Below are 22912 nucleotides of genomic sequence, written 5' to 3' on the forward strand. Positions count from 1 at the left end.
AATGAGATCCTTCACAAAAATATGCTAATTACCATGAGATTTTGTTGAGAACAATTTGGTCTTGTTGAAAACAGCTAGGTCAGTTCTGCAACGTTCTGAGTGTTAAAAGGACTCATCAACAGGATTGCTCAAAAGTTACTACAGTGCAGCAAAAAATAAAATCAACTCCAAGGTGAACACATTATTTAGAATTTTATTTTCAACTGAATGTCACACTTGGTAGAACAGAAGAAACTGAATAATAAATGGTCCCTTGGATCAATGTGCCAAATGTTCTTACTTCAGAACATTTCAACCCTCAAAACTTTTCCATTTGTTCACGTGTGTAGGCACATCAGTAATTCTGACTTAGCTACAACCTTGGCTATGTGCAAACCCATAGATGTGCCATGGAAGGTTGTAAAACTGTTTTCTGCTCCTGCAACTGTTAACACTGCTCTGCTTTCTGGTTGTGGTGAGCCCTGCCTTTGCAGATCAGAGATTTCCAAAGAATATTAGTCATGACACTTCCTGGCCTTGCCAGAGGCAGAAAGTTCTGGAAAATTCAAAATGCTTTCCAGATCTGCTTAGCACATACAAGAAGTGCAGGTAGCCATTAGGCTTTTCACTGAGCATCAGAATATCTTCAGGTTTGTCTGGCATGGCTCCAGATGGTGCAGACCCCTGCAAGGAGGAGAGCAGCAGTCCATGGGAGCAACACAGCAACTCCACACTGGACCATGATATGAAGATATGCTGTTGTTTACTTTAGCAACTTGAAAATCTCACCATTTTTCCTAACTATCTGCATTGATTTTCAAAGCCTTCTTGAGCTAAATGTTTATATTTATCTTTCATAAAATAAAAACTGAACACTCCTGTGTTCTCAGGTACATTCCCCAAAATTTACATTCTCTGTCCCTTGTACCTCTGGAGTCCCTGCTGACACTGCAGGTTATCTCTCACATGTTGTCTTTCCCTAGATGGTGTTTTTTCCTTTCTGACAACTGCCTCTGCTCCCTACTCTTCCCCACTGGGCAAAACTACGACCAGTAGAAGGTCAGGCTGGCTTGGGGAATCAGAAAGATATAAATTGCAAAATGGGCAAGACAGTCCAGGCTGCCAACTGTATGTGTTGTCAAGTACCATGGGGTTGTTGTTCAAAGGACCTTTGAAAGAAAATTATATTTTTCATATGGGAAAATAGGTTAAGTAAATTGCTTACTTTTTCATTTGTTTGCTTTTTGCTAAAATTACTAAAATATGTATGCAGTGTAGGTATGTTCCAACCAAAAGCAACACAGGAAGAGTCTTCAGTAGGAACATTCAATAGAATCTTGGAGAACAGGTATTTGTTTCAGAAAAATTCATATGTACAATAAAGGAATAAATAAAGCCTCCTATATACAGACACACATGCATACATGCATATAAGTTTCTACCTAGGGAATATAAAGAACTGTAATGTAGCCAGAGAGAACAACGAAAGCATGATGGTAAATGTTTTTGAAGGCAAATGGTTTTTGCATCTTCCCAGTCTTGCCAACATTTTGCTCTTTTTAAGGTGTACAACTTAGCTTTTATTTAATACTTCTGTCACTAGGTTCCTATTCAGAAGATTGCCCTGAGTATCTTTACTAATGAGTGACAAGGACATTAATAAGTTTCGTTGCAATATGAAAATGCAGAGGATCAGTTACAACCAGGAAGTTGTCTAACTAATTTTAAGAAATGCAATTCCTATCAGTCTGATTAAGTTATTCCACAAAATGGACAGCTTACCCCTTTTCTGACTATACTATTTGGTGCTCACAAAGAGCTTAAACAGTTGGTTTCCAAAGGCTGGAGCAGTGACTACAAAAAAGTTCCTCTTTTTTTTTGGTGCTTTGCTGCTCCCATGCAGCTGTTGTTTTAGCCTCCTGTACAAATAGGTTTAAAAAATAACTTCCTTACATATAACTGTTGGCAGCATCTGGAATGACAGGGTGGGCACATTACAGTAAATGGTGTTTAGAAAGAAATGTTTTGAAAACAAAGAAAGCCACATAGGAAAACACTGACAAAATCATACAAAACCATACAAAAATGTGGCTTATCTATTTTGACTATTTGCTTTCTTTATGTTTTTGGATGTTTTCACAGAACACATGTGGCACTCACTTCCAGGCATAGAGTATGTAATTTCAGGATTATCCAAATGGAGAGAATAGTCTGAAAAACTGTGCATATAATTAGATATGGAATACTTTTAACAGCTGGAGGGATTTCACACTTACAGCCTAATTTACAAAACTTTAGGCTTGGCACTGTTTCAACACTAGCATTGGAAGTAATAATTTTCCTGGCATTTTTTTGGCTCCTGAAATTATTTATGTCTCTACATATATCATTGTAAAATCACACATGCAAAAAGAATATTTCTACCTGGTTAGCGATAAATGAGACACTTTAGAACCCGTATCAGAACAAAGTCAGAAAAAAAGTCATCCCACAAAAGGCCCATACTTAAAAATTGTGGCTAATTTCCTTATTTAGGAAAGGTCTTGTGGAAGTTTCCTGTGCCAATGAAAGTGTTTCAGATATTTTTTTCTGATACTACAACTGAATCAATTTGTATGAGATTTACAAAGAAAAAATATTATCACATAGCCAACACACCAAACACAGTAGCTAGGAAAGCAGATTTGTCAAGTAGATGAGCCAGATATCATTTCTGAGGTGTGATCTAGTAGAAATGAGAAGAAGAATAACAACACAAGGAACAGAGGAGTACAGCTATCGTTTTTATTTCTTCTATTGACCTTGTTTTAAGAGGAGAATAAAAGCTCTGCAGGCTCTGAATTATAATACATAAAGAAATCCAAAGGATTTTTACATAGAGATGCAAATGTCTGCTCTCTTTGCGGCCTTGAAAGGGAGAGAATTTCATATCCTTCTCCTAAGGTTTGCAGAATAGGTTCATGGCTGCAAACTTTTAGGTAACAAAATTAGTCTCCTCATGAAGGCTGTGAAATAGGTACTTCAGAGAAAGGACTTCTTGTGTTACAATGCAGGTGTACAATTGTGCACTCAGGATTAAAATGATTCCGTGCATGGATCAATGCATTTACAGTGATCCTTTTTTTTCTTTGATTTTTGTTTGCTTGCTTTTGTTTATTTTTTACTTTATTTCCCACCTGCCCTACACCTCTGGCTACTATTTGGAAGAAGACAGGGTCAATTCCTCCATCCATAGGATCTAGCTTTAACCTGTGGGACTCAAGCCTTTAACAACCATGGCAATGACAGACAAGGACTTGATGTAACCATCTCATGGTGAAATCTCTGCCTTCACCAGGCCTAGGTGGGCTTTGCACAGGCAGTGAGTAGCTGAGATCCCTTCAGCAGTGCTCCAGGATGTACATTGCCGGAAATCTTTTATCCTTTAAGAGCTCTCCTTAAACTTTCACCTATGATGAAGTTTCACTAAGCTATTGCATCATGAATAAAAAATATTTTTCCTCCAAAGGCACAAACGTATTTCTCTTCTTCCCTCCATTCCATCTCTCTGGATATAACTCTTAAATTTTGCAAAACTGAATGCCATAATGACAAAAAAAAAAAAAAAAACAAACAAACAAACAAAAAAAAAAAACTACCAAACTATTCCAGTACTCTCCTTTGTATTGCCAAAACATCTATTTCTACCATTAATCACCCCAAAAGCTACCCTAAATTCCACTTAATTACTGCAATGAACATAGGCTGTATGCATTCAATAATACCTCAACTAGACAGGAAGGAAGGCATTATGACATATTCCTCAAGGTTCCATATGTTTAATAAATAGCATATATGTTAAGAATAACATCTTAACACTGTAGCATGTTTCAAAAAATCCCAAACAATTTGGGTAGTCTAAAGGGAGTTGTCTTTGAATACATATTGATAGCAGAAGATTTTTATTGCTGGAGAACAACAGCGATTAAAAATAAATCCATAAAGGGTTAATTTGATTAAAATAGATACAGGAACAAGAATGTAATTTGTTCATACCAAATTCTGAAAAAATTAAGAAAAAAAAAAATGAAGGCACATATTTATGACTCCATGCCTGTCACATTTGGATGATTGAAACTTTCATGTATCTGATTCAAAATCCTTTAAGGCACCAATCTCTTCCCAGCCTCTGGATCACACATGTAAAATCATGTGTGATAAATCTTTGCCACTTTGGGTTGCAAGTGGCTACATTTCCTGTTCCACCCCATATCTTACAGCTTTAAGCTCTTTCCACAGTCCTTTACATACATCATCTAAAATGACACTTCTATCAAATCCAAAAAGGTTGAAAAGGACTGTCCAGGACCTGTAATCCTGCTATGTCACCTAGAAGTTAGAAGTACCCTCATCAGTGTTCCCCCTAGTATCTATCACCCCAGGTACCCATCCCAATCATGCCTCTGAGTGCTTGAAACGGAAAACGAGGCCAATCTCATTCCGTTTTCCCATTGCCCAGCATGGACAGCCTTGTAAACCCTACTTTTCCCTTTCTGTTTTATTTTAGCACCTGTGAGCAGGGAGGTAAAATACAAGAGATTCATCTGCCAAACAAAGACTGTCAGCTGACAATTGTCTCTGCTAAGGAGGCAACAGCAGGAGCTGGTGAGATCAAATGCCATGAGGAAGTATGGTTCTAGTATCAATAAACACCTGTCTGGTATTACTGTACTTGCTGGACTTCTCCCAACAAGACAACTGATTGCCTAAACCTGGCAAAACAACCTGCTAAGTCCTATCACTACATGCATTGCAAGGTTAGACTGAATCGGTTCTAAAACCTCTGCTGGAGACCCTGCACACTCCAGACATGGCTTTTGTGCCAAGGAAAACTGGCAGATCCTGCTGCAGTCTGGCTCCAGTAGGAAGTGCACCAGTGGAGGCGAGGCTGTTGGGGCACAGCTGCCATCCTGCAGAGGAGCAGGGCCATGGGGCCAGGGAGGTGCCTGGCACCAGGCACTGGAAGGGCTCCTGCCACTTGCATGCATCACAGCCTGAGCTGGCCAGAGTGCTAAAACACTGGAAATATCATGGACACACTCCAGTTCCTTGGGAAAACCCAGTGGGATTGCTTTAAACACATTACTTTTCAGGGTCAGGGCCTGATTTAGCCATCTAGTCCATTTGGTATAAAGGGGTCACTCCCCCGACCTGGCTGCAGTCCCTGTGCTAAACCAGAGCTTCCAAAACATGATGCCCTCCTGCTTTTATCTTTCTGTGTGGACAAACCCCAGTTCAGTTACATAAATAATACTGGTCCACTGGAAGCAATCCAGCCATTAAACCTCTTGATTGAGAGTTTAAGCCTGAGATCAGGATGAGGCCTAAGGCGTGTGGAGTAGACATTATCCCACATCTGCCAACTGCGGTACGCTGGCATCTGCTGAGCACCTGTCAGGGATCATGGTCACACCCGACCCACAGATCCACTGCAACAATCTCTGTACTCCCTTCTCTTGCTCAAGTGGCAGGACATCATCAGATACGTATTTCTGAGATTGATTGGCCCCTAATTGCATGGCATGCACGGCAGCCCAGCTGAAGACAGTGAGTTTGCAGAAGTGAGTGTGCCTGGCTCCCGCAGCCCACACGCAGGACTGGGGCTGCCAGAGGTGCAAAGCCTTGCTCCAGCTGTGCTGCACAACCATGCATGTCTGCGTGAGGCTGTCTGCGCAGAGTGTAAACAGGCTTTTGCTTTTTCAGGATGTGCAGTCCTTATCTCTGAGGAGTGGCATGAATAGACATCTGCAGGAGTTGAAACTACCAAAAAATGTAAGTTAAGATTCAAGGAGAAAATTCCTAATTTTTCACTAGATCTCAGACTTTATCCATTTTCTCCATTCTGCCTGTCCCATTCCAACAAATGCCCTGTTAGCCTTTCCTCCTTCAGCTGCACAGAGTAGTGCAGCAGCACCATGGCAGGATATTTATTAACACAGAACCAGTGTCCTTCATCTTTCCATGCATGCTCATGAGCATTTTGGTTTCACTTACAATGCAATCTTCTAGTCTTCTTTCTGCAGGTTTTAGGCCACAAGCACTAACTCCCCTTCATCTGTCATATAGTTGGCTGAACTTATTGCAATAACATAGCTGTGATCTTCAGCAACTGCAATAGAATATTGTCTTGAGATCAATTTCCTTTTTCAATAAAGTCCTGATTTTGCCTCAGCATTTATGAAGTGGTGGGATGCCGTTATCCATTGAAATTATCTCTTTCATATACTATACCATAAAAATATTGCCCTCTATATGCAGTGTTATAAAGGTATTTGTCTGACTGACTGACTTTAACCACCCAAGAAGAGTAATAAGTTCAGTAATCCTCTGGAAATGTGTAGCCTGGAGTGTGTTATTGCAGCTAGTATTCAGTACACTCTCCAAAAACAAATCACAAAACCAATTAGATTTATGCATTTACAATCCTTGATTGATACAGCCTTGACATAAATCACAGAGTTAGAAAAACACACTGCTGGATTAGCAAACCACATTGTAGTAGTGTGGCTTGCAATGTCATTTTGCTGAGTTATTTATGATACCAACACAACCAATGTCAGTTTTAAGCAAGTTACTCTTGTTACAGGGTGATACAAATAGATGTGCACCTAAATTTTTCGTGTGTGAGCAACAAACGCAGCCAGGTTATAACTTGGAAAGATATCTCAGGACAGATTCTTGGACTGGTGTCTGAGACTGGCCAGCGCAGTGACCTCTAAAATTTCACTTAAAGAAAAAACTGTTTCCAGCGTGCCATAGGGGTATTCTGGTGCCCGTCATGGAGAAATACAGAAAAAGGTCTCCTTAAAGTGTATGGTTTCACAGAAATGGTGTCAGCTGCAGAGGCTGGTGAAGGTCCTGTCAGACTTCACAGTATATAACCAGATTTATTTGAAATTTGGCCATTGTCCACATCACTATATGGTCTACTCAGCATCCAGGACATTGTTCTTTAGGAAGCATTTCTGCACAGCACTGTGCTAGTTCTTCACACTGCAGCTCCTCTTGCCCACACTCCAGTATCTTTATTGTATTCCCGCATCTCTAAGTGTGCAATCAGCAAGGGTGCAGACTGAAGGCCTTTCTGCACCCACAATTAAATATAATGATGGCACATTGGAATGAGTAAATTTTTATTAAGGACATCATACCTAGAAAGTGAACATTAACAAAAATACTGAGTGATGCAGTAGATATCTTTCCAAATAATATTACTACTCTTATTATAACTTGGGTCAACCCAAGCAGCAGTGTTTCATATTAATCATCTTAAGGTGGTGAAAGGATAGCAGGAAGGAGGGGAGTAGATGCACTGTGTGGGCTGGTTTCATAGTGTTTGGCAACTACATTAGAACATTTTAATTGTCATGTTGATCAAAAAAATCAGAGAGCTCATGCTGACTGAGTCACCACTTGTCCAGTAGTTAGAAAATTGTATCTGTGGTTTGCTACTTTCAATTTTGTCTGTTTGAATAAAAGTTTTACATGAGGTAACAAAGTCATTGATGGAAGAAATTATCAGAATAAATATCACAAGCAGATATTTGGAAGTTGCTAAGTTACCTGGGTGAATAAGCAGGATATGATGCCAATCCTTCTGATGCCACATCATCTAGTTTATATATAATCTTTAAAACTGTCCAGCTGGTTTGCAGTTCCCAACAAATACGTCCTGTATTTAAGAAAAGTCACAGCTTTTGACTCCTGGTTTTGAGAGCAAATAAATAGATGTCTGCATTGAGGGTGAATTAGACAGGGGCTATGTGAGGTAAGAAGTTGGCTGTGTTTCCACCATCGTGGACTTCATCCAAAGAAGGAAAGATTATCACTACTAATCCAGCATGGGACTTCAAGATGGTCTGTCAGCTAAAGCAGAAGAAATAGTAATCCAAACTCAAAATGCTAAAGGGTGATAACTAACATGGCCTGTCTCTGACAGTGCCTGAGCAGGGGTTCTGCTGGAGATAGCCTTTTAAAGCCTATGTGAAACTGTTTTTTCCCCACAATTTATGCTTTACCAGCAGGAAATGAATTTTTGGAATTTGGCCTGTAGTTTGAGGTAAACAATGCACTTTCCTCCCTTTCTTTTGCTTCTGCCAGAGTGAAAAACCCCAAGGAAGAGGAAGGATCTTAGCAGTAATATTTATTACTGAGTCAAATCTTTTGGTATTTGTATGCTTTGAGGCCAGCCCCACAGCCAGCATAAATAAACATATCTCCCCAGAGTTGCATTGTTTTGTTCTGCTGCTGATCCGGTTCAACAAGAATAGGACAAGAATAAAAATAGACATTCCTGATTGCCAGGAATAGAAGAAAATCAAGATTTAAAAGTCCAGGGAAATAGAAGGAGTTGCTTTTGAAATTTGTGTATTTTCTCAGTACTTGCCTGTTACAGAAGGAGCCTTGCAGGTCATAGCTGAGTAGTTGAGAAGCTGAAGCATGGGACCAATTGATCTGTGACTGTATTTCAGGGAGTAGTTTATCAATGGGTTTAGAAAACAAACTGACAACTATTTTATATTTCACTAGTCCACTGAATCTGCATAGAACAGGGAAACTGCAGCCCTCTCAGGTACTTTTACTCCCCTGGCTTTACTATCATGTTAGGAAGCTGTAACATGTCAGTGTAATGAAAAGTGAGCACTTCACTCTTGCCAAAGACGATATTCTTAACATGATTTGATAGTCTCAAAATTTTTGTCTCTGGACAACTTTATTGTGTGAAAATTGTCTGTCTTGTAATAGATGTAAGCAGGTGAACTATGTGTGGAGAAGATGCTCTGCATGGTGCCTGAACATCAGTGTGCTACTAGAGGATATGCTCTGTCTTCATTCTCCACACACAGATGTGCCTGAGGCTGTATTAAGAGAGCATTTCAGATCAGAATGAAATACAACCATTTCTCATAAGGTAGCACAGTCAGAAAGATCTTTCAAAACAGTTTTTACCTCCTTTTTCTTATAGAGGCTTGGCCTGTCTGCTCTAGCCAGGTTCAATCTGCAGAACATTTTTATCTTAATGACAGTCCCCAGAGTAATTTCATCTATCTCAGCAGTACCACTTCAGGAATTGTGGAGTAGCTTCCAAACTCTGTGGAGACTTAGGCTATGAGTCCCTCAAAAACATGGGGTATGGCAGTTTTGCAAAGAACTAAAAACATACCTTGTGTCTGGCTGCACAACCAGTGTTTTTTATGGCTCAGGCTGGGTATGGAGGACTGGATCTCACTGGATCAGGGACATGATGGCCCCTGAGCTGCCCCTGCATGTGGGGCCTGACTGGGGTGTTTAGCACCCCATGGAGCAAAAGGGAATGGGAAAATCCTCCATCCTAAAGAAGGTGTGTAAAGCTAAGCAAGGGTGCTGTGCAAGGTGTAATCACTGTGATATTCTTAAGAGCCATTGCCCAAGAATTGTGCTAGAAATAAATCTTGTCTGCACATACTGCTACAAGTCCTGCTTTGTCCACTGCTACTATACTGAAATGTTTTCTCTGGACTTTTATTGGGAAATAGTCCACATTTTGCTCACTATCTTTGAACCAATCTGAGGTCTATGGTCAGATATGTCTTAGACCAAGTTCATAAAGTTTACTTAGTTCTTTCAGAACTTGAAGAGATACTACTACTGTGCACTCACAACAGGCATCTCTACAAATACCTTGCTAAGTCCATAAAATAATGAGTTCCCATTTGCCTGTTCATGCAAAGGAAAGGTGCAGATGATAACATATTGCAATCTGTCCTCAGGGTTTGACTACCAATGGCTGACACTTGGGGTGGGAAAAAAAGTAAATAAATTAAACTATTGATCCTGAGGACATAAACTTTCATTGAGGAGCACTGCAGTGACCAGATGTAGGCACTTCACTGCTAGAGGAAGAATAAATTTCAGATAGGCTTTTATTACACGAGGCAAATGGCTTTGCTTTCTCTGTTTAACACAACTACGTAAAGCTTGCCTTTGAACCACAATGCTACCACTCTCTTGGCAGCAATATTAAAGAGGTCCCCTTGTTTTGTTGGATATTAATACCAGGCTGCACTCTGAAATGTGATTTTAAAAATAGAAAGTTAATTGTTGCTGGGAAATTTTAATTGAGCCTGATTAAAGGAAGCAACAAAATATATTGACTACTAAACCTCACTTCTTGTTTTAAGTGTGACCTATAATGGACTCCCCCAAAATCATTACATGATCCCTCTAAGCATTCCAGGTTTTTCATTTGAAATTCATTAAATGTTTGTGTGTCTGATTTTTGGGGGGTTTTCTGAAAAGTTTTATAGTCACAGCTGCACTAGTTATGGATAGGTTTATAGTGCCTTGCCCATCAACTGGCCCACATGTCCAGTCTAGTTTGTTTGATGCCCTACCTTTCACAAGCATTCAGCAGTTCTGGAGGTGTTCTTATAAAGCTGCCAGTAAATGTACCAGCTGGACTCATTTATGTAGACGAGCAGCCTCATTCCGGCTGCCTTACAAAGAGCTAGTGGCAGTAAATCTGCGTTCAGTCCATATATGTACTTTAGAATATTTTTTTACACTTCTGAAAAGAAAATAATAAAGTATTTCTAAGCTTTCTAGTAAGTTATATGTGGTCTTCAGAAGGACTTGAATGCTCTATGGTGAAAAAAACAACCTTCTGAGAGTCCCTTTTTCTTTCCAGTAAATTCTTTATACTGTGCAATTAAAACTGTTAGAAAAGTCTGCTCTCTTAGAAGCACACTGATGGACAACATTTTTGTAGAAATTCATGTGAACAAATTGCTCATTATTTCCTTTTGTGACTTTTGCAGGTGCAACATGAATAAAGGACTTCTTGAAGGCTACAAACACCTTATTCACATTGCCCAGGGAGGTTTAGTGGTAAACAAGGCTGGTTTAAAAAGTTCAGATAAGTGGCAGAATGAGAAGGTGCAGATAAGTCACCATGTGACTCATATTTCAATAAAAGATAACACAGGTGAAAGAACTTCCAAAGAAAAGAAGAAAAACAAAAAAGAAATAATAATAAAAAATGAGGGTTTTTTTCATCATCTCCAGATTTACTCTGAGATACATTCTCAGCATAATGAGAGAGGATGTCAAGAACCACTTCTCCTTGACAACACTGGATAACCTGCCAGCATCATGCTCCTGAGAAAATACTCTTCCCTCCCTTTTCCCATAATTTTTCTAGATCTACTCACAGCTCTCTTGTGCTGTGTGTGAATGTCTAAGTTTTGACATGCAAAGTTTTATTAATATTTGCCAGTAGGGATTCCAGTCAATCCTATCTGCGAGGCTTCTGGCTATGAGGAAGTTTACCTCAGCACTTCCAGTAAGAGCAAGGTCCTTATGATTCCTATTTCTTTAGGTTTACCAGAGCTTTTAGCCAACCACTGAGAGCTTTTACCAAAGTTAGTTTTCAGAATAATTATCTGATAGCATGTCCGCTGAACAGAATGTATAGCTTCAGGGCAACAGTGGAGCTTCCTGCTACGTGTTTTATGAAAAAATACTTTACAGTATGTATGTCTCCTCTACTACCTTACAGACTGGTCTCTGTACCTTTTCCTATGACATAAATTAAATAGGGTCAAGCTTCAGAGTGGAACACAACTGTCATCTTACCAGGATAAATATCATGTCTGTCTTTCTCCAGCCACAGTACTGTTGCAATAAAAAGATATTAATACACATTATCAGTATCGGTACTTTACTGCAGTCCTTGGACATTTTTCCTGTTGGACAGTGGACCTTGCCTTCTTCCTTTCTAGCCTAGAACTGGTTTTAATGGCTACCACCAACTAAAACTAAAATTATTACCACCTCACTTTTGCAGTGGTACATGGCAAAATATAAGGAGCATCAAGTAAAGCAACTCAGAATTTCCTAAAGCAACCCAATACTCACTTCTGTTTGGGGATGTATTTTTGATATTGCTAAAATGCATTTTCTGCAAGCACTTTCCTTGTATTTGGAAGCCCTTTCCAATGCTTCAAATGTCATAGCAATTAACAGTTGCAGGGAGCAGTAAAAATACAGTGCTGTCAACCCATACAACCATATAGCCTTTCCTAACCCCACAGCTTGTAAGTCATGGAAATTCATGCTCTAGGGAGTTTGGAGCCAAGCTGACCTGAGGGCACAGAGGCAGCCAGCAGCTATGCATCTGAGTCAGTGGCTCAGGCCAAGCCTGCAGACACCCAACCATCTGCACTGATATTTTGTGCCTCATAGCTCCAGTCATCAGTTGCCTTCTGTTCAATGCTTGCATGTACAGAGTCAGAGCTTATTCCCTCAGCTTTCCAAAGGAAATCAAACCATGATTTTCATTTTTATATAGCACCAGTCAGTCTTTATCAGAAAAAATTCTTTTTACCTTGTTCCTTCATTAAAAGGCAAGAGAGGTGACAGAAAGTTGTTTTTCTGTGTCAATGTTTCATTTCCTCCAAACAAGAGAAATGACTTGACAACTGGTTTCATATTGTGAAGAATTCATACACATACACAGTTCAAAAATGCTTCCAACATTCTGGTTATTTACTGCAGAGAAAATCAATAGATTCTCGTTCTGTCTAGTTGGTTTAAACATTAACCTCCTTTTATTTATCTTTGTGCAAAATTGAAAAGATTTGGCCTGAGGTGTGGAGCTAGACATTTCATAGCTTCTTACTAGTGCCATGTTATTTGTGGACTAGATAGATTATTATGGAGAAATGCAATACAGGCTTTATGTGTATGAAATTAAGGGAGTAATGTCTAGACAGAGATTGGGCCTTTCAACTTGTGTCTACTACAAGGATTGACAGAAAAATGAAATCTCTTACTAAGGCCTTCCTAGAAAACCACATAAGCATTAATGTCTTTATTTATGGCACTAATATTTTAAGCATAAGATAATTGTGTCAGCCATTTAGAATAGCAAATGAGTCAGGACCAGTTGCATGACTCCTACAAGCAAAGTCTTGTTGGTGTTTTGGGGCAGGGGAGGTCTTCTTTTTTAAAAAATACCTCCTAATCTGTTTATGTCATTATCAGAAAGGTCATCAACTATGCCAAGTGCTGATATCTTATTCCTAGTTTAACTGCAAATTCTAAATGCTTATGTGGTGTGCAGATTAGCTGCTGAAGAGCAGCCAGGAGTGGCAGGTGAACATGGCAGGGGATATTAGAAGTGACTGAATTTTGGAAATGGGATGGCTTTCTTAAAATAGACCAACAACATGAGTCATAAAGAGATTTCAGAGAAACTCTAACTCCTACTGTTAGATAGTGAAAGGCTGTTCCCAAGGGTGAATCCAGAAAACAGCAAGGTTCTGAATATTGAAAAAAATCAGTGGAATAGTCTGTCAGAGGGTTTACACCTTTTACATTGCTGTGCTTTATCAGAGTGTATGGAAATACTTGTGGAGATACAGCAAAACACATCCTATTGATTCACACGCCTCACATTTGGGAGAACAAATCCTGAATAGCTAAAGAAACTACCCTCTATTTCAACAATTCTGTTTTGTATGCAAGTGGACATTGGAAAAAGCTGATATTTGGAGAATCTGAAAAATGCTTTAAGCACATGCTTATATTTTGGAAATGTTGCAATAGCATAACAGTAAGCTGCCTATCCAGAGGTCAGGTCTTACAAAAGGAAAACGAAAAATATTTACAAAAGACTGATATTAATAAAACTACCCCCCTAAAAGCCCAATATGAATAGGATGCAAGAGGCAACTTTCTCTAAGGTCAGCATGACCTTAACTTAAATGTCAGTGCAGTAAAATCCATGGCTGACCTTTTCAGAAGGGGACATTGGTTTTGGGTACATTCAGAGAATTGCCTAGGTACCCAGAGTTTAGCATTGCAGCATGTGGCATTCAAAATCAGCAACTGCATTTGAATCTTGTTCCTATTCTTCATTCACAAAATTCATTGCAACATAGGGGTTGCTGGATTGTAGTCCATCATTATTACTCACTTGTTAACATTTCTCTCTGTAATGGATCTAAGGTTTATTAGTATGACATAATCTGGAAAAAAAATTAATTTTTTGTCTTCTCTTGACAAGAAAATGTTCTCATTCTGGGATGAAGAGATAACACAAATGAAACCAGTCAAGGATCATTACATTTGCTAATCTGAAGTGAGAGACTAATCTTGAACTCTAGACTAGTTCTTCAAGATGCAGCGTTTTACTCCATTTTCACAACAACATCTGCATCTGCTGAGGTATGGAGAGAGGGAAAGGATCAACACTGATTTCCAGTCTCCCTTAGTAATACGGGTAGTACTGTAATATTTGGTAGCTCAACAATTTAAAGATTTTGCATGTCACTACATCTTTTCCACTCTCACTTTGATAATACGAGACTACAAGAAAGCAAGAGAGGACTCATTAATTATTTCACATTCTTTGTGGTAAGAAAAGCCTTTGATTTTAACTTTTTCTTTACAAATGTAAAGCTGACTGTAAGGAAAAGGGTTCCTTCTTTCCCTGCTGAGCAAGGGAGCAGTGAAATACATTGAGCCAGCTCTCTGTTAAATGCACATTTTGACTGGGACTAGCCAGGTATTGAGCCCAGAGGTTGGCAAATTGAAATGAGATCAAGGCCAGTCCATGAGTGCTTGCTCATATGCTACTCTTCAGCTTTGTTGTCCAGAATATACAGCAGGTTTTTCTGATGCAGAGGGTTACAATTCAAAGGCACTCCTGGTATGCAGCATTCTCCCCAGTGCTCTGCTCTTTGTGAAATATGGGCTGTCTGGGCTCAGCATTGCAGATGACACTCCCATCTGCAGCCTTGCATTTTCAGTGCCTAAATTAGCCTGTGATACAAAGACATCATCACACAATTGGCTCTAGGTCTTGGGTACCCCTAAACCTGGGAACAGGAACTGCTGTTCAGAAGGACAGACTGGAAAGTGAATGCAATACTTGTGGCTTGTCAGCCTCACCCCAAATCAGCTCTCACAGTACAAGCACTGAGGTGAATGAATTTATATATATCACAAGCCAAGAAAAACCCCAAACCAGAACAGCTCTTTGGCTTAGAAACACAGGTACAGAGGTAAGAAAGAGCAACCAGTATTGCTACTGAAACTTCAGCTCAGAAACAGTGGGCACTCCCCAAAAATGCTGTTTCTCAATTGACTTAAAATGATCGGTGTGTTTTGCTGCTGGAAGGGGTGTTACTGCTGTTTTGCCTGCCTCTGCCCACATTCTTCCATAGCTTCCATGCAAGTCTTTCTTCAAGTTTTGCCATGTGAGACTGCACTGAGTTTTAATATCTCTAATTCTCAATCATGTCATTGAAGATTCATAAATTAGATGTTTAATCAAAATTACTAATTGTAATGCTTCATTCCATTAATTACCTACTGTCTTCCATCTAATCTTCAAGAGGCTAATACATTGAAGAATATTAACATAATAGAGACATTAACTAGTAAGAGTAAACAAAATGTACCAGCTACAGTCTAACATTCAACTCAGCATAAGGTAAAGTTTTTATTCACTGAAGAAAATGTTCTCTGTTGTCTGGGTTCCAGCTTGAACACATAAATTTCTACATGTTGAAAATCATGTATTTAGGTCAGAAGGGACCTCTCCTAATCTGGTCTAACCTCCTTCTAAAAGAAGAACTGTGTTAAAAGTTGCCCTGCTCAGGGTTGTGTCCAGTCCTGTTCTGAGTATTTCCAAAAACAGTCTCCACAGCCTCTCTGGGCACCTGTCCCAGTGCCTGGACACCCTCATGGTGATATTTATTCTTGCTTTCATCTAATATCCCTTGCTGCAGCTTGTGCCCATTGCCTCTTGACCTTGCAGTGGTGCTTTTCTGAAAACAGTCTGGATCCATCTTCGTACTGCCCTTCAGGTAACTCCAGGCAGCATTTAGAGACCTGCGCCTTCTACAGGCTAGACTGCCTCAGGTCTTCACCCTCTCCTCACACATCATGTGCCACGATCCACTGATCACACATGTGATCAACTGGAAACATATGAAAAAATACCAGATGGTTTGTTTCTAGCTCTTGAATGACAGTTGACAAGGAAGTAGACAAATAGCTTTGGATGCAGGTTAAGCACTGCCAGACAGAGGGACATGTGATAATGGAAAGAGATAGTGTGCTTCAGAATATGTTACCCCAGGCCTCTTGTCTCCTGCTAACATGATGCCTGTGCCCTTAGCTGCTGTCACCCCTCTCCACAGCAGCTCACAACAGCAGGAACACATTTGTGCATGTGCTCATGGAAGAAGCATTTTTTGAGAAATTTGGGGTACATTGTGGCAGATATCAATTTGAGCAGAATGGGATGGAATAGACACAAAACTGCTGGCAGCCTAAAGGTTTTGCTGTGAACAAGCAGTAATCTCCTTGTCCCCTGTCTACAACCTCATTTAACCCCATTGTAACATTCAATATTATAGACTTGGAAAATCCTGAACATCCTCATAAGTGTTTTGCCTTTAACCTGTAGGTGAGTCCGATTTGATTAATTTTCAGATAAGGCCAGGTCTGCCTTATATGAGGAGCTAATATGATAACTAAACCCGTTTTCAGCACAAGGGTGCAAATATCTTTTTCATTGTTCCTTCCAAGGCCTCCACATTGTAAAAGAGGCAGTCAGCATCAGTGTTCCAGGGATTTCACTGGTAATGATCATGGCTGTGGATAAAAGATTTGTTGGCAAGTGATACTCCTGTCACCCACTGTGTCATATCCAATATCTTACATTAAGGAGGCTTTAGGGGAAATAATAATAATTTTGAGGGGGAAAAAAATTAATGGAAGTGGAGGTTTGGCAAAAATAAATGTTTTATCAGGAATGGCCCTTGCCAAACATAACATTTTCTCAGGAGCCAATCTTGGCAAAATGAATGTTTTATTAGGAGCAGAAGTTTGGAAAAAGTAACATTTTATCAGAATTGGAGCCTTAACAGAAAATGCCTTTTTATCAGGCATGAGGACCATGGCAATTTAAGGAGAAAAGCTTGCTAAAAGTGGATTTTTATCTGCAGTTTTTCTTGAGGAAAATAGTGTTGCATGAAGGGTAGGAACTTTCCAGAAGTAATGTTTTTTAGGGGAACAGGATGGATGAAAATAATGTTTTATCAAAAAGAAGGGGGGAGGTATGGATTTAGTGAAAGTGGTGTGCTAACAGCTTCTACCTTCCGATATGGGAAGCTTTGCTCCTGGAAAAATATTATTTGCACACTGTGTACTTGCCCTAGCTAAAATGGTGGTTTTGACAAGCTGTGCTGCTGCTAAAATGTTATTTTTGGCAAGCTCACCTCTCAAAAAGATATTTTTGAAAACTCTTTTCAGAGAGATGTGCAAATTGACTATAATACCTGCAGCAGTGCCAGGTACCTCTGTGAGCCAGCTTTTCATCTGTTTATTAGTTCTCTGTGGCCTCCCTTCTGCCTTTTGCTTTATAGTGATGATGTTGATGCACAGCACTTTGGATCCTGAAACACCATTCTGCTTCCAAATGTAGGCCTCCTTCATCATTTTGTTTCCCCAGGCTGCTCACTGACTCAGAACTGACTCTTCTCCAAGTGTGTGTTATGCATCCTTTCCCACCAGGCCTCTCTCCCCACACCTGGAAGGCTGCTTATGCCTGGTTTCTAACTCCTCTCGACAGCATTTGACACCACTGGCGTTGAGATGTTCCTCAATGCAATGAAGGACCCAGTGGCAAAGGCCACATGGGAATGTCTTCATTGACTCTTTTTCAGATTTAAGAGGATGATCACAAGAAGCTGAATCTTTTTAAATTGCACTCTCGCAAAAGGGGGAAGGAGAGAGGAAGAAAGTGACAGGTTAAGTCACTTAAAACAGGTCCATGTCTCATCATATCTCAGTCATGCTGTATAATACATTAATCTTCTTCCCTGTGGAATTTTTGGCAAGTTCCCAAGTCAGGAGTGCCCCACACATGTTATCTGTGGGTAAGACCCCTGTGAAGGAACTGGGACCATACATACAGGTAGGATTACAGTCTCTTAACAATTTGTTGTTTGAATATAAAGGGTGAGATGGAGAACATCAATCACTATGAGCAGATGGATGGGATTCACTGTGGACATTGCCAGAATTTGTAGGGCATGGTCAGAATCACTCACTGTTTATTTACAATGTTACTGAGCACCAGTGGGAAGTCATAAGAAAGGTTGACTCAAGAGCTATTTTTAAGAAAGGTGACAGGTGAGAGCTGGTTATCACAGGCCATGCTTGCCCAGCCTTGCAGGTACTGTAAGATACTTCCAGCAGGAATGAAATTGCTGACTTTGTTGAGAAGGGGACTGATTTCAACTTGAGCTCTTCTTTCAAGGCTGTAAGATAAACCATTCTGTAAGGAACTGGTGAATAAAAACAAACAAGCATGTGTGATGAAGTATCTTAAGTACTATATTTAAAACAGGATATGGGCCATGGAAAGCCCCCATGAAAAAACCCCATAGATCTGACCAAGAGGACTCTAGTTTTCTTACTGTCATAAGGAATAATGTCCTCCAACATTTTCCCAGTGCACATTGGCCTTTAATCCAGGTCCCACTGATGCATTTTCTCATACAAATATTGTAAATTAATGTTACAGTGGTTGTGAGTCATTGCAGCTGAAGTCCCTGTTTATGAGAGACTTATTATTTGTACTATGTTGCCCTGATTGTTGAGTTACTGATGCTTCGTCACTGTGTCCCCTAGTAAAGTATTTTGCTGGTTTGTACTTTGAACTCTACATGAGAGAGAGTTGGGATTGCCTTTTAATGGCAAGAGACTCACTGGCAGAACTGGCACATCTCTATAGCTGGATCTAGGTCTAGGCTTTTAGAAGAAACCCTAGATATTTGAATCCATCTTTTGTGACTACTAACAAATGGCAGAGACATTATCCATAAGGCAGGGTAAAGTGGGTAATATCTCCTTTTGGTACTAAGTTGCAGGACAGCCTGGGGAATTGATGGGTTATTGGCTGATTAGGAAGGGTTTGGGAAAAGTGCATCTGGATCTCTGACTACTGGACTTCACTTCAGGTTTAAATGAATCTCACACGCCAAAAAAAATTCTTACCGGAATCCATTGACGGAATTTTGTTTTCAGCTTGAAACTCTAGGAAATCACTTTCATGGAAATCTATTTGTATATGGTTTCAACCAGAAGGAGTAAATGCTTTCCAGTTCATTGGACATTTTGCCCAGGTGACGTTAACCCAGATTTACAGCTGTGACATTTCTGCATGCTTGACCCTGCTGGAAAGATTGACTTGGCTCTCCAGGGCACCTCATTCATGCCCTACAAATCCCACTGTAATACAGCATTCCCATAAGGGCTCTCCTGCAGAGTTGCAATGCTCTCTGCTTGCATTACACAGGTATAAGGTGGCTCTGAAGTAAAGTGCTCTGCCAATTTCAGTTTCAACTCACTCCAAGCTAGAGAATCCCTAGAGTGAACACTGCTCCCCTCCTTGGCTCTGCTCAGAGCAGCGCTTACTCTGCACTGCCCTTAAACAGGCAAGAGAGTGACAGGTGCAGCATCCAGAGGGCATCTGTCCTGGATATTTTCTGCTGGTTTTTTTTGGTTATAATAAAATACTTATTAATAACATTGAGCTGTTGTTGTTTCCTTTTCATTTGGTTTCCAAAAGATGATTTGCAATATGGTGAGATTGATCTAGCCTTGTGCATGTATTGAGAGGGCGAGGGCTATTTGTTTCAGCTTACACAAATACTTTGCCTGAGCAGAACCAAAGTTGGACTGCTTAGTCAAAAAAAAAAAAAAAAAAAAAAAAAAAAAAAAAAAAAAAAAAAAAAAAAAAAAAAAAAAGTAATATTTTATGCATAAACTTAATCCCAGTGCCAAGTGGTTTCTGTCTGAAATTGTTCCCAGGACTTCTTCCTTGTGGACAATCTTCTTGTATACCCACAGCTGTAGTCCTATCACAGACTTCCAGGACACACTGTGACAGAAGGACCCACAAGACCTTAGACCTCCCCACCAGAAATGACTCTAAGGCCGATGCCATGTGTTTATTATAGTAAACTATGTCATTGACCCCAGGGGGGACAAGGGCTTGGCTCCCGACTATTGAAATTACCAGTGATCTCTGTCTAAATGGCTGCTGCATTTACAGCTAGGCAGAAGATTTTAACAGGCATAGAACAACTGAAGGGAGATCTCATAGTAGCATTTAAAGAAAAACTGTGATTTCTGTTTTTGAGAGCAGCAACAGATAAAAGTTCAGCCTCTCCCTCGAGCCTTGTATTTCCCAAACTCTTAGCATTATAGTAGCCTGCAAGATTGTATTCAGTTCTCTTACCCTCCCTCAGTTAGGCCTTTTTTGCCTTCCCTAAGGAAACCACAACACAAGGAATATTCATGCCTTGTTTTCACTATCTACATTTCTATCTCTGAAGGCAATTGCAATGATACATTTGAACAGGTGATAGAGATCTTAAAGTGTAGTCTGTAGCTTCAGAAAGCTTATTTTCCCCTCTTTTGTACATGGTACTTTATTTCTGAGGGTTTGGTGTGGCTTTTTGGTTTTTTGGTGGTTGTTGTTTTGCTGGTTTGGGGGATGGTGTTTGGTCAATGGTGGTTTGGTTTTGTGCTTCTTTTTGTTGTTTGGTTTGGGTTTTTTTAAGGAGCTTTTAATAAGGAGCCAGGAAACTCCTTCAAGAAGTGGGCTACCATCCTTTGAGAAAGTTCAAGCAGTTTTCAGGCCTAGGATGTACCAGACTTGACTGTTGCATATTGTTCCTGTGATAACCATAGCATGCTCTTTGGTAGAAAATATAGATCTGAGCAATACAAATAGATAAATACATTTTTTTGGTGTGCAAAGCTCAGCTCATGGACTGGACAGTGTTTTCCCTTCAGCTCACTGCAGGCAGCAGGGTTTGGTGCTCCTACTCCATAGTCCCACCTCTCCATCTTGAGCAGCAGCCTCACTGCACTGGGTGCAGAAAGGATGGCATTTTCCTCTCCTCTTTTGAATTTGCCTCTCTTTGGAGCTTTAAGCGAGACCATTAGAGTTATTGAACTTAGCATTTGGCAGTTTATATATGATAAAGGGGTTATTACACAGTGATCCCTGTATGTTTAGGTCAGCTGTGGCAATCAATCAATGGACACTTTGCCTTTGACAGCACATGCTTCCATAAAAAAAATTTTCTGGCAGAGCCCTGTTAGCTAGTAATGACAGCGTAACCTCTGTCAAGTAATATACTTGATAAATTTTGCATGTGCTGTTGACTGACAGAAGCTCTGGCTTCCTGTCTGACCAGCATCCACAGGCTTCAAAGAGCACAGAAACTTCTTTCTTCTCCCCAAAAGGAGTGCCTAAAATCCCTGTGGGTAGAGTCAGACCTTCCTCTGAGTGGGGAATAAAACAATGCTGCACAAGGGAGAGAGGCTTTTATGCCTTTACAAAGCTAAACTTGCTCTTTCCCCTTTCCTTGCCTTTCCCTGTCATTCACAATTATCTGAGACTTGCCGGTTTCGCGCACTGGGCCGTGCACAGCACCCTCCCGAGTGAGTGGTCCAGGCTGAAGGGATAAATCTCTCTGGTCTCTATCTCTGGGATCTGGCTGCTCGGCTGCCCTTTGTTTAGTCTGGGTGGAGGCAGTAATTGTCTGCAGCTGCGGCTCCTGCTTCCTCGCTTGCCTTGGATAGCTCCGGAGGTACAGCCGCAGTGGGTCCACGGAGGCATCCTGGGGTTTCTCAGCTCGCTGATGCTCACCAGGATGTTGGTAGAGTCCAGCAGTGGCAGCGCCAGCAGGACTGGCTGGGGCTGCCACTGGCAAGCCCAGTTTGCTGCTGCTGTCATCGAAGGTATCCTAGGTGTGCATGGCTCAGGGAAGGCTCCTTCACCGTACAGACCTCCATCAACATCTCTCCTACTTTTGGGTAAAAAGGTCTGCTGGGCTCTCACCTTGCAATGCCCCGACCATGCACCGAGAGGCACAAGGGGATTTCTAGCCAGCCACTTCACTGATGTCTTCTCACCATCATGTCCAGGAAGCACAGTAGGCCACTGATGTCTTCTCACCATCATGTCCAGGGAGCACAGCAGGCTTCTACCTTTCCTCTTCCATCTGCTCCTTCGATACCAGTTTGCATTTCACCACAGATACCGATGGCTGTTTTTAGTGGGTTACAAAAAATTAAATTTACTTGTGAGCAAACAAAGCTCACATGAAAGAGTCTCAAACCCATTTGGTGCTTCACTAATCACATGTATCTGCTTGCTTTGAACAGAAGAGGTTTTCATCATTTGCTTCCACGGGAGCACAATCTGATTACATGGGATTAAGCCTGACATCCTAATCTTAAATGCATCCATACATAAAGACCACCAAGCTGTGTGATCCCAGCTCCTGCACTTGGCTGTGTAAGGCAGACACATGAGGGAGGAGTTCACAGCAGCACCCCACTGTCACTTACTGTATGGACTAATCAGAATGTAATTTAAAGGGTTTGCAATGCTCACTTGTCAGCAGGTGTTCTTTAGGGTATACCAATCAAAACAACCCTGTTTATGGAAAATGTTATTTAAAACCAACATGTAGGCTGCAATAATAATGGCACAGTTTCTCTGAAATTGCAACATTGCTCAGTGAAAGCTGGCAAGAATGAGAAAATATAGACCCCAGCTGCATGTGTACTTGTGTTTAAACCATTGCATTTAGAAAACTCATTTTAGAAAAACATTGCATTTAGATTAGCATTTTCTGCCTTTAAAGTACTCTTCTAGTTTCCATGTAGATATCTACTAATAGCAATAGGGATTTCTGTGGGACTTCCAAAGCTAAATGTGTACTGAAACAGAGTCTGAAAGACTCTAAACATGAATTTTCTGTGTCTGTATTTTCAATTTGTTATGAACATACTTTAGACTTTCAAGCAAAAT

The sequence above is a fragment of the Zosterops lateralis genome (genome assembly GCF_965231275.1).
Source record: "Zosterops lateralis genome assembly, chromosome: 3".
Taxonomy (NCBI): Eukaryota; Metazoa; Chordata; class Aves; order Passeriformes; family Zosteropidae; genus Zosterops; species Zosterops lateralis.